General features: G+C 38.4%; 1 non-coding gene across 1 annotated transcript; it reads left to right on the forward strand.

Annotated features, from left to right (window-relative positions):
- The first annotated feature begins 1446 nt into the window (after positions 1–1446).
- Positions 1447–1521, forward strand: Trnat-ugu (transfer RNA threonine (anticodon UGU)). The gene has a single exon. It is a non-coding gene; the product is annotated as a tRNA-Thr (tRNA).
- The last annotated feature ends 13101 nt before the right edge of the window (positions 1522–14622 follow it).

Consider the following 14622-nt stretch of genomic DNA (forward strand, 5'->3'; position numbering starts at 1 on the left):
GTGCCTGCAAAGCAAGCCTGGGTAGCGCTACATATATTCGACGGCAGAAGTTAGTTGTGGCGGCACCTACCAACATTTTTCAGAACTTCTGCTTACTTTGCACTCAATTCTAAGCCGCAGGCATTTTTTTGGATTACAAAAACCGGAAAAAAGTGCGGCTTAGATTCGAGTAAATACAGTAATTGCCAGCTTGTTCAAGTCTTCCCACACATTCCCACCATGAGCAGCACAAATATTGCAACATTGGGCTATGATATTGTTTAATTATCAAAACAAGTACAGGCCCACTGCACAACAATTAAATGCTGACTTCTCTCACTTACTGGTTGACATCAACACTGTGATGTTGTCTGTCATATGACCACACCTCCGCCTGAGAGATCGATCCGCCCGATGCGATTCTCTTGATAAATGGAACAGAAGAATGGCTGTGCAAGCCAAAGAGTACACAGCCAGTCGCAGTGCTTATGCTCACCACTAGGCGCTGCTAGGCCACTTCATGTGTAGCTGGAGTGTAGTGCAGTTGTGCCAGTCTACAGTTCATAGCCACACTCAGTGGTCAGACAGTGCCAATGTTAGTCAGTCATCGTCTGCAGCTCAGTTACTGCTGCCATCAAGTCTTTGTAGCCCAGTTCCAAGTTAGTCTTCAAATTCACCGGATTTGACATTCAAGATTACGAGAGATTAATTCGTTGCTGCAAGCTTTGTGACTTGTAAATTATGTCATCCTAAAGACACTTAGTCTAGTCGCATCTTCTATAATTGTCAACCAACAGATCATGGACTACAAAGTTAAGTAATAAATACTTTCCTATTTTGTACTCCTGCTAATTAATTGTGTTTTCCTGTTGTAGCTACCAAGCAGTCTTGGCATTGTAGAACCCACTTTTCTACCTCCTTGGCTACCTCATATTTGCTACCTCATGTTGATGCACTCCGTTATGGTGGAAGATCAAGAGCCATCAAACACAGTATTTGATTCATCTGTGTAATCCTGTGATCAATTCAATATTCAGTAGTTTGAAAGTCTTCAAAATTTTTGTGTCAGTTTTTGGCAGAGTGGTGAAGCAACTGCTTCTGACCCATGTCTTCAGGTGGTTTTGCAATATATGTGGCAGGGGCAGCCAAGTAGTTTGAAACAAATTTCCCATCCAGTGGCACACTGCTATTTTTTATATGAAGATGGTATCTGCTCTTTCGGACATGTCTAAAAGAATGAATACCATCTTCATATAATTAAGGCTAACCGACCATTGACCTTCTTCTTCTGTGCTGGATGCATATGCATTGCTCGAACTCTTACAGGACTCGGTAAATTGTCTGCCACGAGCAATGAGTGTAATGGGCAGGGGCACTACGAATATAGTGTGTGGACATTAAGTTGGGAATGTGGGTCTCACGGGGAGCTTGCAAGGGATAAATCCCTGCAGTCGCACTATACTCTGTGCCCTCGGTGGCTCAGATGGATAGAGCGTCTGCCATGTAAGCAGGAGATCCCGGGTTTGAGCCCCGGTCAGGGCACACATTTTCAACTGTCACTATTGATGTATATCAACGCCTGTCGACAGCTTAGGGACTTGATTTAATTATCATTTCACTGCAATTTTTTGTATCATCACTTGCTACCTGCACAGACAAGTGTTCTGTCATTGCATACAAAGAATAATGATGCACAGATTGTGATTCCTCTCTCCCTACAATGGGGAGATCTGTCTCAGTCGCACCAAGGTTACTTGGTTATAGTTTACATGAAGCAATTTGCTTGACATCGTTGTACTTGGCAGGGCATGGTCAAATTAAGAAAATGACCTCTCACTGCATTGTGGAGCATCAGTTATCTTCACCGCAACACTTAATTTTGAGTGAGCACATCTGCCTGGACTGTGGCAATGCATCCATATTGTAGTGCAGGTCTGTACCATCAAATGGTTTTTGGTGGTAGGTGCATTTCCTTTTGTTGTCCCCAAGACATCCACCCCTACTGCTAGTACGATATTGGCTTTGTGTTCTATTTGTCTTGCAGACCTTCCTGAAATCCTTGTCTTGGACAATGAATTGAAATTCACACCAGCTGATTTTCAACAGTTTTGTGCTGCCTTGTGACTAAGTCTCAGTCTAATGGAGAAGCTGAATAGTTCATTTGAACATTCAAAAGTCACATGGAGAAACTCTGTTCTTCCCACACATTGGACCAAACTGTGAAGATATTTCTTTCCTCATTTGGATCCTTGCCATGTGAAGTTTCTGGCACAAGATGAAGTATTTTTTAAAGTTTTTGGCAATAAATAGTGTTGGGAACATGATGCCATCACAAACGTTTTGGGATGTTCATTTTACATTATTCAAGGCTTTGTGTTGCTACACCAGCATCACCAGAACCAGCTGTAATGCTCTCATGTCAGTGATTCAGCCACAAAATGTTTACTCACAGACCGAGCTTGCCACTGGAATCCACAGCTGCAGTCCTCTCCGCCTCTCTGTCTGTTGAGAGTTCAAATGAAGCTTGATTTCACGCTACTACCCCCACACTCACTGACATTGCCAATGTCAGCCTGAGCTGATGTACATGGAGGCACTACCCCAAACAGCTGCCACACCACCTCAAGAGTTCCACTTGCTATCAAGCTGACTACAGTTTCTACATCACTGGATGCAGGCATGCACCCTGTGATCGAGCAAGTTGTCCATAGGTCCAAATCCAAAGGCAAGGCTGGTACCAAACGACAGAACCACAAGTAAGTGCAGTCACTGCGAGATGCAATGATGGATGAGAGATGTTGATATGGATGTGACCTCAAGAGTTTCCATTTACCACCACTGGAGAATGCTTACTTATGTCAGAGTGGAATACCACACAGCCCAGTCAGCAGTCATCACCAAAGACAGCAGCAATGTGTAATTGAAGTCAGCAGTGTGAGAGTAGTGTTAGCTAGAACCATGTAGCAAAGCTTATAGTCAGTTGTATTGTGAGAGAAGAGACTGTTATCTTGTAATGCATCAAGTGATAAGTCATTGTTCAGTGACAATAACAGATGTACATGACATTGCTGTGAACATGGATTGCTTCACATACAAGTACTTCATCTTGTTAAGCTATGAAGAAGTTATCTAATATTCTGTGTGTGTTGTAGTATCCAGTCAACATCCTCCAGAGTAACTATAAAAAGGGAAACTCCCCATCGTATCGCCCTCAGATTTAGTGGCGAGATGGCCCAGTGGATAGCCTGTCAAAAACTGAACACATATGAAGCATGAAAACAAGAATAGGGTGTACTTAAACAAAATTAGAAACAGTGCCCCGTCATCAAAGAAGAGGTGAAATAAAGAGCAACATGAAACAGCAATGGGGTTGTGGGTAATTTTTTTATCCCCCCCCCTCCCCCCCACATACTCAACATTATGAACTGCTCATCCAGTCACTGAAATGTTTGTTCTCTTTCTGTAATCTTGGCAGTTGTCATACTACATACTGGTTATGGGATAAGAGTTGTGGCAATATGTTACCATGACAAGTAAATGTGATGAATAATGAGAGTAGGTGAGATACTACATAGACATCTCACAGAAATGAAAACAACAAATAAACAGATGTGAACCATGCTACTACAAAGGAATTCAAGAGGCAGGACTTCCAAAACAGAACGCAGCTTCAAAAATGTTTTGGCAGAGTACAGAAAAACTGTGTGATTGTGAAACTGTTGTGTTCGTTTGTTGCAGCTTATGTGACAAACTATTATGTCTTCATCATTTCTTTGGGAGTGATCACTTACATTCAAGGAGGCCTATCTCACTCAGTTACCAGTCATACAAATTAGGTGTGTCGATAAGAGATTCCTATCATGTGACTCACGTACTGTCACTAATGCTTGTATGACACACCAGACATGTTTTTTGATGGAGGATTTGGTTGATTTGTCATCTTGTCATCAAACGTTTGCAGTTACCATTCGCAAACCACTTCCTTTCATCTGCTAATAGAGTAGTTATGCAGAATCAACTGTCATTATAGGTCCCTACCTTACACTTCCCTGTTGCAAATGGACATTACACCATGGCACAGACATAAATTTGAATAAAGTAAACAGCAGAATAAAAATAAATTGCACAAGAGAGATTAGAACATGGCTTGCCTGCCTGACAGTGCAACACTGTAACCACTTAACCATGACGCCATTGTGCTTCCAGCCTGCTCTATATTGCACTTCTTATTCGAGGACTGTTCACTGTTTCCAGTTTGCATTTTCTCTCTCTCTCTTTTTTCACAGTCTAATACACCTTCTTCCTGTTACCCAGCACTGTGCCGACAAGTGTCATTTCGTCCAGCACACCACTATCTGTTCCAGGTAGTTTTCAGAGAAGGTATTTAGTTAAGTTTCACAGAATGTCTTGTCGCCCGCACGGCTAACAAAACTATAATTGTCCCAATTGTTGGATGATTAATCTCTCCTTCAGTGATTAGCATGTGATTAGGGAAATTATGTTCAAGAGAACTGGGGTTATCTCTAAAATTATCAGTTACATCAGTAGGTGAGTCTGGTGGTCAATATAATGATCAAGTTAGAATTTTATGCTTAACCCTGACACTGAGTCTTGATCAAACAATCTCACATGCAACCTCAGTCTCTCTCTTGGTGGATCTGAGTTTCCTGTCTACTACAACAAAAGCACCACCTCCGTTTCCCAATTTTCTCTCCTTTTGGTACACACTTAAATTTTCCGTAGAGATCTCACTGCTGTCATTTCAGGTTTTGATGACCATCAGTGGTTTTTGGGAGTACATTCATAACAAAGTGCCAGAGTTTTAAGTGCTCCTAAAATGCAGAGAATCTCACATGATACTAGGTGCAGAAAGATGGTTAAAATATGAAATTTATAGCTTTGAGAGAATCTGGGGAAAATTTTAAGTGTATATCAAAAGAGTAGGGTGATGGGAAATGGAAGTGGTGTATTTGCCACAGTAGACAAGAAACTCAAATCCACCATGATAGAAATTGGAACTGCATGTGAAATTGTCTGATCAAGACTGGGTATCAAGGGCGAGCATACACTTGTTTTTGATCATTCTGTCAACAACCAGACTCACCTGCTAATCTAACCAAAAACTTAAGAAAAAAACTTAATATTCACTAGTATGCAAGTTTCTTGATCATATTGTAATCATCAGATGTTATTTCAAGCATCCAATAATCAACTGGGATATTTATGTTTTATTAGTGGTGGGAATGAGAAGACAGGCTGCAAAAAATTACTAAATTCCAGCTCTAAGAACTGTTTAGAACAGATTGTTTGGAATCCCATTTATGATGAAAATACATTGGGTCTAATGGCAACAAACAGAACTGACCTGTTTACAAATATCCGTGTTGAAACTGGTCTCAGTGAGAATGAGGCAGTTGTAGCCTCAGTGATTACTAAATGTTCAGTAAAGTAGAAAAAGAATCAATAGTGTCATATGTCAATGTGAGGAACTTGAAACTTTTCCTTGGGACAAAAGCATGTAGAGGAATCATGCACTGGATATAAATATATCTAGTAGAGCTGTTTGCAATGAGAGAGATGCACCATGGGATACAGTCTTTGTACATAAACTGTAAAGGAAACAGAGACTACCTGATATTTATAAAAGTCTGTAGATAGCAAGATGCTAAATGAAATGCATGATAATTAATTGAAAATTAATTGAAACCCTCAGCTGCCGACAGGTGTTGTTGATATACCTCGATGGGGACAGCTGAAAATGTGTGCCCCGACCAGGACTCGAACCCGGGATCTCCTGCTTACATGGCAGACGCTCTATCCATCTGAGCCACCGAGGATACAGATGAATAGTGTGACTGCAGGGACTTATCCCATGCTTGCTTCCTGTGAGACAAACATTCCCAACTGTCTACAATCTACATACATAATGTTCGTAATAGATATTTTCTCATCCACTCATTACTCATGCCAGCTAAGGTGATGATTCGCGTCAGGTCGGGCAACCTGTGCACATTCGCACAGATGAAGGTCAATGGCCAAATAGCCTTTAACTATCTAGTAATCTCTGGAGCTGTAACCAAAGCTATTCGATGGAGTGTTAAGTTAGCTCCATCTTGTTTTTGTGTACTGCAGTTTTTGTCCCTTTCATTAGTGTATGGTGTAATAAAACCTTAGTCTTACAATGAAGTGGTGAATCATTCTATTTTCCAGTGAGTATAGGACCAGATTCACCACAATGGTGATGTCTCATGCCATTATTTTTAGATGTGATAGTGGTAAACAGTTCTGGACAATGGACTGGTTTTCTGCAAGTGTTGTATTGTTGTCTTTTACTCCAGACATCACCCATGTTTTGCAACCATGTTTGTCTGTGCAATTACCAACTCAGCTATTGGAAGATTTGTCAGTGCATATGAACAGACCTGGCTGCCACCACAAGCCACGACTTCCGCCGAACAGTGCATTTTGGCTGTATCAGTACATTCTTCCCAACATGTGACTTTCCTCTCTCAACTGGTGAGAGACTTGAGTTTTGTACGGGAACCATGTTGCTTCATTTTGTTTCAAGACCAATTGCAGCTGAACAATTCGACCTGCTTCTCAAAGGTTCCATCTGTTCCATCCATGTCAGTTGTGTCTCAGTCACACCTGCTATGCCATGCCTCTCATGTGGCCACCTCCTGGCCCATTCCTTCACCAAAATTTTACTGGCACATTTGTGTGATGTGTCTCAAAGTGTAAAACGCACAAAAAGGGGCAACATTATATGTGAAATCTTTTCTTCCCATGTAGCAACACTACATATATTAATTTAAACCTATTTGTGTGTTTGCATTACTTAACAGTGATGTTGCTATTTATTGGCTGACTACATCACGTGTCCTATGTTCAGAATATCCGCTGTCTTCGGCTGGTGAGATCGCGTGACGTGAGCTCTGACCTGCTTACAAAGGTCTATCACAGTCTCTACATCAATGCTTCAGAAAGTAACATGCAGTGTTTAGTGGAATTCAAATTTATACTTTTGTAATACGAAAATTTGTAGTATACATGTTGCTGCACATCAGACATCTTCCCAAAACATGTTTCAGTCCCTGAGTTTCGTTTTCAGTGCCGAGAAAGTCTACATCGGTGTATAAAACCATAACCATGCAAAAGACTGGTAAGTTTTACAGTTCTGAGGAAAAGTACACTCTCACTTAACATGGGAAAAGTGTATTTTCACCAGGGAGGAAGTGTGCTTTTAACCTGGAATTCTGGGAAAAATCCAGGAATTTTTTTCCTCATCCACGTATACACCCTGTAACTGCTACCCACCACATTTCACACATTATAAAAATACAAATTCATCTACGGAAATAGGAGCTATCAAGGAGAAACTTTTGCAGTTTGATTTCAAATTTTACTTTGTCCCCAAGATTTGCAATGATTCTAAATGCAAATGTAACAGAACTAAGTTGTTTTAGGAATACCAAAATGAGATTTTTCGAGTTTATATTCTCATCAGTATGGACAGACATTATCTATTGGTTGGTGAAGTTGGAGGGGGGGAGAAAGGAAAGGCAAGGGAAGGCATTACTGATGTCAGCTATATTGGGATGTTACTCAGAATCAGCAGCAATGAGTGCAAATGAATGCCAGACCAGGATTTGAACCCAGGATCTCCTGCTTATGAGGCAGGTGCATTAACACAGCACCATCTGGGACTCAGTGCTATCACAACTCTGTTGGCTATCTTGACACACCTCACATCTGACCCACATTCCCACCAAGCACTACCTGTCCACAGTTCTCATCCATTTCCTCAATGTTCACTACTCTGAGATTCCTACAGGAGGTCGGTTGTACTTGTACATCTGCAGTGAAGAAAGTGGATCCATTGCCTATCTAGGTGAGAGTAGCAAGCATGGAGGAAGTGGACAGCTACTACAGATAGGTGGCACTTGGTGGCAATGTGGGTCAGTCATGAGATGAGATGTGCCTTTGTAGTCAGTGTGGTTGCCATAACCCTGTGTCTCAGATAGCACAGTGGTTAACTCACCTGCCTAGTAAGCAGGAGATCCCAGGTTTGAATCCCGGCCCGGCATACATATTCACTCATAGCCGCTGATTCTGTGTAACATTCTGATACAGCTGATATCAGTAATCCCTCCTCTTTCCTTTCCTTTCCTTTCTTTCCCCTTCATATTCAATTTATATATAATCTATCACAGCAGCAGATTCCGCATGGTGTCTGTTCTTTCAGACATGTACAACCTGTGGGTAATACCTCCTGAGGGGTAAAATAGTATTTTCTGAGGGATAAAAACTAAACAATTTGATTCTGTTTCAGTCATGAAGCTAGGTTATTTTCAAAAGATATTTACTATTATCACAAATTTTTGTAAGACTCTAATTGATTATAGAAGTTATCAGTAATTACTTTTTCTCAGTTAGTAGCATTAATGCAGTGAAGGTTACAGGTTCCTCACATAGTTCACTCACTACACAAATAAGTTGTACTTTGTCCCATACATTTCTGATGATAAAAATGAGACATACATGTAACAAATGCAACATTAATCTACAGGAAGGTCCCCCTTGTATCCTTAAATCTGGTGGCCCATTCGAGGAGCAGTATGAGACTTGATACAGTCTTTGTTTGCAGACTAGTGAGTGTAAAGAACAGTGTGCAGAAGTTATTTTTAATGGAAAGTGGTACTAGTGATGTTCACACATGCTTTTTTAGATGTGTGAGGAGCAATACGAAAACTGATATAGTGCTTACAAACAAGTGAATGATGAAAACATAATGTAACAAAGTGGTTTTTAGTGGAATATTAGTGGAGGTTTACCATAATGACTTATCGTGTAAGGAACACTTTCCTAAGGCACTTTCGACAGGAACTTATAATACATTCAAGTGACTGTCAGAGGAGTGTACATTTGTAGAACATGACTGACTAAAATAAAAAAGTTTTTAGAACAAAGTGACTGTCTTGAAAGATAACGGCAGCTGGACTGTGAGGTGGAACAACAGAAGAGGACCCAAGGAATTATGACTAACTGCACCACTCTGTAGAAGAAGAAATGCTGGATACTGGAACAGCAGAGATACTAGCCATCATGAAAACTTGACTAATCTCATGTTTGGAATTCTGTAGCAGGCAACATATCAGACGATATTAGACAGTACCAAATAGATCTGAACTCATTGCATAGACATATTTAAAAACTATTTCAGTAATTTGCTTTATTCAGTGTTCCAATTTAATTCTATAAAAATACCTGATAAGGAAAAAAGTGTTAGTGGTAAGAAAATTGTTCTTGATGATAAAGGAAATCAAGATGATAAATGTAGTGGTTGTACCTAATTTTCTCATTAAGACAGAAATTTTAAATGAGGTAGATAATGAAAGAGGATCTGATGATAGTCAAACAAATAGTCAAATTTTGGAAGAAATGACAAGGGCTTCACCCAGTAATGGTAAAAATGTAAGTAATGTTGAAATTAACAATGAACTGATGCGAGGGTGGATTGAAAAGTTCTCGGAATGAAATAGAAGAAAAGTGCTTCCATCACTGAAACTGTTTTTATTTTTCAATGTAATCTCCTTGTAGATTAATGCACTTGGTCCAACAATTTTCCAGTGCCTTGATCCTATATGGAAAATGAGTTTTCTCCAGGCCTGCAAAATAGTTGTCAATTCCAGCTATCAGTTCTTCATTTGAAGTGAATCTTCGTCCACCAAGAAAAATTTTGAGTTTTGGGAAGAGATGGAAGTCTGATGGAGCCACATCAGGTGACTAAGGTGGGTGTGGCAACAACTCATACCTTAGTTCATGTAATTTTGCCATGGCGATGGAACATGTGAGCAGACGTATCAAGAGTCACGGCCCCATCTTGCAGATAATTTTTTGATTTCTAATTCTTCAATTAAAATGTGATATATCCTTTCAGATGACATCTGGCAAGCATGAGCAATATCATGCACTATCCATCAGCGATCCTCCATGACCATTTTGTGCACTTTTGCAATGATTCCTGGTGTAGTAACACATCTTGGCTGACTACTGCATGGATCATTTAAGCTCTCCTGATCAAATTTAAATTCATTTGTCCACTTGGCAACAGTTGAATATGAAGGAGCAGAGTCCCCCAGTGTATTCTGGAAATCGGCATGAATGTCCTTTGCTTTCATACCTTTCTTTATGATGTACTTAATCACTGTTCAAATCTCTTTTTTTTTTTCATCTTTGCAAATCACTACATGGGAACAACAACAGAGCCACTTCAACACCACAGCTCTCTTCCAAGAGCACTGAGGTGGCACATGTTCATGGGCAACAGTCCAATGAATATCATGTGAACAACTCACTGCACTAGCACTGACCTCTCGTGGTGATTCTGAGAACTTTTCAAACCATCCTCATACAACCCTGCAATGTCAAACAAGAATCTGTCAGTGACCACTTCTTCTTTGGTAAAGTAAATACAGAACAGAATGGTGGGATAGATAACAGCATGAGCATGGCAAAAGTAATAGCTATGCTGACTAATTTAATACAAATGAGTAAACTAAAAGGAGAAATGAACTCAAGCAAGGGTCAAATGAAAGGAATATTGGCAATATAAAGAAGGAGCTGGGGGTTATAAATGAAAATTTAACAAAATTTGACCAAAGAATTGTTAAATTAGGAAGTAGTTATGAGAGCTGGTTGAGTGAGGCTCGTATGTAAATCAATTATAAAATGGAGGAAGGCAATCATTGTAAAGCTAGTAAGGAAAATGTTGTGAAATTGTGCAAGAATGGGTTGGAAGCAGTAAATGCTAATTGTCATAAAGTTGATGAGAATATTAAAACTTATAGTGACAAAAATAAAGATGATTTGAAAATACGGCCACAGCAGACAAAAGAAGCAGTGAATACCCTGAGTCTGGGAAGTAAAGTAGGAAATAAGTGTATGTCTCTAAATAAGGACAGCATGTTGGGAGTTAATGAATTCAAAATTTACTGAAATTTAAAATAAGGTGAATCAAAGTGTTGGTGGGAGTGATCACTCTGTATCAGGTTTTTCATCTGTGATTAGTGTGAAAAGCTGTGGCAATGTACACCCAATGGAATTTATTAAAGAATTTCATGATTTGCCTAAGGGATGGAGTGAAGGGGAGAAAATGTCTTTGTTAAGAATTTTTGTGAAAGGGGATGCTTATGGTTGGCAGGAGAAGTAGTAAATAAATGTGCTTCTTGGAAAGAAGTCAGAAAGGTCTTTTCAGAAGAATATTGATCCAGAATAGAACAACAGAATGTCTTCAGTTAGGGCGGAGAAAAATTATAACCATGAGAGAGGCATAATAAAACTATTTTGTCAATATTGGGTAAACAAACTCAAATATCTTGATCATGTTTTGGATAGTGAAACAGTTTTCTTGGGATTAGAAAACAATTTGCCTCAGTGGATAATGAAACAGTTTTCTTGGGGTTAGAAAACAAATTGCCTCAAAGAGGCCCAGTGGAAATTTAAACGATTTTTTTAAACTCACGTGGAAAGAGTAGAAAGTGTTGAATCTAATTTTGGGGAACATAAACCTACTTCAGCAAGGGAAATGAGAGTAGAAATAGTTACCAAATGAATAACTGGAGAAGTAATAGTAATAGAATAGGTAGGGATGAAGATAGCCCAGGTAACTGGAATGGAAGGATAAATGGTCTTGCAAATTAGGATCAGGGAAACTTAAGATTTGCACCAGGCTCAGACTTGACAAAAGGTTGCAAAGAACCATACAATTTCAAATATAATACTGGTTATGTACCAAAAAGTAGTGGAATTAAACATTTTTATAAAGATAAGTATAATACATATCTTCCAAATTATAGATATAATAAGAAAGTAGTTCTATACAGAAAGAAAATGGAAGGAACCAGACTATGTGCTAAATCAGCATGAAAATGAAACATAAGAGATAAATAATGCAGAAGAAGCAAACAGCATTAAAGAGAAAACTAGTAACTCTTGTTTGTAATTAAATAGAGCAATTTACAGTAGTAGTAGTGAAGAAAATTCATTGGAAAAGTTGTCTGATGACATAGGTGTAATTGAAAATGAAAATACTGTTCTACTGTTAAAAACTGAAAACAATGACAATCAAGAGGAGATACCAGAAGGTGAGTCCATACAAACTTTGAAGTGTTTGGCTTTGTGGTCTAATAATAATGAGGAAAAGTATCAAACAGTTAATCAAATGTTGAATGATAATGATAGTGATACAAGTAGTAATTAGCAAGATGAGGTGAATGAGGAATAGTCAAGTAGTGATAACGAGGAAGGAGCATTTGAATGTGTTTATTACGAAAAAAAGTAGTTTAATTAGTAAAGAGAAAGTAATTCTGAAAAATGGGGCTATTAATGAAGAGAGGAGTATAGTAGAGGTAAGTAATGAGGAGGATATTGCTGTGTGTCACTTGACTTTACCTGAAAACAATTTTGGTGATCCAGGTGATGGTTTTTCTAGAAGAAAAATAAATAAGGGCTTGTTGTACGAAGCAGGCATTTCAGAGAATATATACTGTATAATCCTGTGGTTATGTCTAAGGTACAAAAAGTGGTAGTTATGTGCCTTCTGGCCAGCAGGAGTGAATTACATGTGAAATCTCAAGCATTTTTTGATTCTATTAAGAAAAGAGAGGGGCTAGTTGCCATGAGGGTTTCTGGAATTCGTATTATTGGTGCTACTGAGAAAATGTCAAAAAACATTAAAGAAGAGAGAATTTGAACATATAATTAGCTGACCAAAGGATGGATTTTAAATTTTTAGTTATTCCTGGTCTTAATATCAATATACTTTTTTAACTTTTGTGCACATGGAGTGTCAAAATTGATGTCAGTGTTGGAAATTTTTCATTTGATTATAATGGTAGTACAGATGAAGGAAATTTGTTTGGTAAGCTGGGTAATGTGAGTCATGTGAGAGCAGCTTTTCCTTTAAGATATCTTGCTGTGTATAATAAAAATAATCAAAGAGAGCAAGAAAAGACTATTGAACTCATCAGGGACAAAATGATGATTTAGCTAAAATATTAATTCAAAATAATAAATTATTCTCTGAAAACCTGAATTAGTTAAAAAATTGAGTGTAAATTAAAATTTAAAGACATAAACCCTTTTTTAAGAAACCTTAAGTAATCCCATTTTATAAACCCTTTTTTAAGAAACCTTAAGTAATCCCATTTTCAAGAACAGAGGGGTTTAAAAGGGAAATAGAAAGAACGATTTGATGAGGAATTATGGGCAGATCTGATAGGTATAACAACCCTTCAGTAGCAGTCTGCAAAAAGAATGGGGGTGTGAGATTAGCATTGGATGTCAGAAGACTTAATGAAATTGTGCAAAGAGAAAATGTTAGGCCTGCTAATGTACAGTAGATGAAATTCTATGAAAATTCCCTGGTGCTAAAATTTTAACTTTGTCTTTTGTGGGTACTGGACTATTAATTTGGCTAAGGAATCCAGACCTTGTGTGGCTTTCATACATATAGGCAAGTGTTATCATCATTGTGAGGTGCCTTTTGGATTGAATGTTTCAGTTGGTGTATTCATCCGGGCTGCAGATCAGGTGTTGGGTAATGAATAAATGATTATGAAGAGGACATACTTATTGCAAATTCAAGCTGGTTTGAGCATTTTAGTTTAATGGATGAAGTTTTACAGGCTGTTCAGAAAGGGAAGAAGAAATTAGATGTCGCCAAATCACAGTTGGCTAGAAAGGAGATTTCATTTTTGGGGCATATAATAAATGAAAAGGGAATCTATCCAGCTTCCAAGAAATTAAAGGCTATAGAAGATTTTCCACCTCCTAGAAATAAAAAAGAATTGATAGCCATGTTGGGCTTGTCAGTTTCTATTGTAAATTTGTAAGTGAGGCATTTAATAACCCATGTTTAGAGAATTTGTTGAAGAAAAATGTAGTTTAGAACTGGACAGATGAATTTTCAAAATAATAGTTATTATTATTTTCAAAAATTAAAAGAAGAATTGGTTAATAGTAAAATATTGTATCATCCGGACTTTTCTTTGCTGTTCTGTGTGAGCACTGATGCTAGATATTATGGGCTGCGGGTGGAAATTTTCAACTCATCAAAACAGAAATTGGAATTGAACATAGGACCCTAGCTTTTGCCAGTCGAATGTTGCATTCTCTAAGAAAAAAATACAGGGTTTCAGAAGTAGAAGCATTAGCTATTATATTTCGTTATCAGAAATTTAACAGATACTTAGTAGGATACTAAATAGTTGATGTATTGCAACAATTTGACATAGAGGTAATACACATGTGGGAAATGGGGTACCGGTGGTGTGATAGAAGAATAGTGACACAACAGAGAGGTACAATTTCCACACTATTTATTGGTAAACACAGTATACATAACTAGTGAAGCATTACGAGCATACGGGGTATATTCACTTCCACTGTCACAGGGGACAGGAATCCTCCTTTTACCCAGTTAGAGAAGTTACACCATAAAACACATAAAAGGAAAGGATAATATTATTGCTGATGTATTGTCCTCTTTACCGCGAAGAAGAAGGGGTAACATTCAAGAAACAGGAAGGTGCTTGATCAAAATATTCTATACGGAAATGTTGAAGGAAGAAAAATCTACTA

The sequence above is a fragment of the Schistocerca cancellata genome, chromosome 2 (genome assembly GCF_023864275.1).
Source record: "Schistocerca cancellata isolate TAMUIC-IGC-003103 chromosome 2, iqSchCanc2.1, whole genome shotgun sequence".
In the NCBI taxonomy this organism is placed as follows: Eukaryota; Metazoa; Arthropoda; class Insecta; order Orthoptera; family Acrididae; genus Schistocerca; species Schistocerca cancellata.